This window comes from Neltuma alba, unplaced genomic scaffold, assembly GCF_004799145.2.
Source record: "Neltuma alba isolate B1F8T4 unplaced genomic scaffold, ASM479914v2 tig00007452_pilon, whole genome shotgun sequence".
Taxonomy (NCBI): Eukaryota; Viridiplantae; Streptophyta; class Magnoliopsida; order Fabales; family Fabaceae; genus Neltuma; species Neltuma alba.
In genome coordinates, this window is record NW_021634787.1 from 25,001 (window position 1) to 27,500 (window position 2,500).

The following is a 2,500-nucleotide window of genomic DNA, read 5'->3' on the forward strand; positions in this document are numbered from 1 at the left end:
TACGGTTTGGCAAGGTTCTGGGACGTGCTGGCACGTCCAGGCACGTTCTGGCACGTCCAGGACGGGTCCTGGCACGTCCTGGCACGTCCAGGACTGGTCCTGGCACGTCCAGGACTGGTCCTGGCACGTCCAGGACTGGGCACGTCCAGGACTGGTCCTGGCACGTCCAGGACTGGTCCTGGCACGTCCAGGACTGGTCCAGGACCAGTCCAGGACTGGTCCAGGACCAGTCCAGGACTGTCCAGGACCAGTCCAGGACTGTTCCAGCACAGTCCAAAAATTTCACTCCCGTACCAAAATTAAATCCACTCGTTACATTTGAGTCCTGATGGTTTTATTCACTCCTACTTGACCCCCCCTAAATGTTAGGGGGTGCCGCCGCCGGTGCCGCCGCCCGTGGTGGCCCGTAGAGCGCGCACTATGTGAAACACTAAAAAATTTCAAAAATATTCTATGGTTGTCAAAAAATTATGAAACTTGGCAGGAAGCATCCTTATATGATGCCAAGGAATGCTGCAAAAAATCGCGCAAAAATACGATCTCTAGGTCCCTCAAACGGAGGTTGTCATCTCACGAAAAAGTATGTCTGTTCGTGGCACATGGGAAAAGGCTCATTTTGCATATATAGGGGGGCACCCCCAACCCCCCTCCCCATGGCCTTGCTCACACCACCACATGTATGCCCCTCCCAATAGACAAGATCAAGGTGTGAGCAAGTCCATGGGGTGTCCCTCCCCAAAACGTCGACCACCTTCCCCGGTGGCGGCGGCGGTGGTGCCGGCGGCGGCGGCGGCCGCCGGCGAGATTTTCCGGCGACTTTTCCGGCGACCCTTAAAATGTGTGGAATTTCAAATGGGATGGATGGATGAGCGTATCTAGGGGTTCTTGGGCCTTCCTTGCACGCTATTCCCGTCGAAACTCGAGCGGAAAGGCATCCGTTGGGGCGTTTTCCTCGCGGTTGCTCAGTAAGCAAGGGCTAGGTTGGACTATCGTGTTTGTGAGGCACTCGAAACCTCTTTTGGTAGCCTTCGGATGGTACGTTCCCCCATCCCCCCATTTGAAATCCCATTCATTGCCCCTCATGCGTAGGATTCCCGCCCTGCGACGATGGCGGACAAGCAACCCAATCGATGTAGCCTTCGGATGTAGCCTTTTGTTGCTTGGCCAAGCTTGAGCACGGTTGGAATCCTCCGCATGAGGTGCGTACACACGCCGGTTTGGGGTGAAAGTCATTGATCCGGAAAATCTAGGCCCTGGAAGTGTGTGGGATTGCAAGCGGGATGGATGGTGGCGCGTACCAAGGATTCATGGACCTCCCCAGCGTGTGTTCCCGTCGAAACCTGAGCGGAAAGGCATCCTCACGGTTGCTCAGTAAGCGAGGGCTAGGTTGGACTCACGTGCTCGTCGTTGTCAATCGGAACTTTCCGAGAGGGATCCCCGACACAAAGTTGCGAAACGGCATCCGCCAAGGGACTTTTTCCCACCGGGTGCTCAATAAGCAAGACCGTGGAGGGGTGATGTTCTCGGGCGTTTCGTGAGGCACGTTTGGTGCGCTCCCCCATCGGCCCATTTGGAATCTCATTCACTGCCCCTCATGCGGTGTATTCCCCCCTCGCGACGACGGCGGACAAGCAACCCAAATCGATGTAGCCTTCGGATGTAGCCTTTTGTTGCTTGGCCAGGCTTGAGCGGGGTTGGAATCCTTCGCATGAGGGTGCCCAGGGTCGACGTCATTGGCCCCTAAAAGTGTGTGGGATTGCAAGCGGGATGGATGGTGGCGCGTACCAAGGATTCATGGACCTCCCCAGCGTGTGTTTCCCGTCGAAACCTGAGCGGAAAGGCATCCTCACGGTTGCTCAGTAAGCGAGGGCTAGGTTGGACTCACGTGCTCGTCGTGTTCAATCGGAACTTTCCGAGAGGGATCCCCGACACAAAGTTGCGAAACGGCATCCGCCAAGGGACTTTTTCCCACCGGGTGCTCAATAAGCAAGACCGTGGAGGGGTGATGTTCTCGGGCGTTTCGTGCGGCACGTTTGGTGCGCTCCCCCATCGGCCCATTTGGAATCTCATTCACTGCCCCTCATGCGGTGTATTCCCCCCCCGCGACGACGGCGGACAAGCAACCCAATCGATGTAGCCTTCGGATGTAGCCTTTTGTTGCTTGGCCAGGCTTGAGCGGGGTTGGAATCCTTCGCATGAGGTGCCCAGGGTCGACGTCATTGGCCCCTAAAAGTGTGTGGGATTGCAAGCGGGATGGATGGTGGCGCGTACCAAGGATTCATGGACCTCCCCAGCGCGTGTTTTCCCGTCGAAACCTGAGCGGAAAGGCATCCTCACGGTTGCTCAGTAAGCGAGGGCTAGGTTGGACTCACGTGCTCGTCGTTGTCAATCGGAACTTTCCGAGAGGGATCCCCGACACAAAGTTGCGAAACGGCATCCGCCAAGGGACTTTTTCCCACCGGGTGCTCAATAAGCAAGACCGTGGAGGGGTGATGTTCTC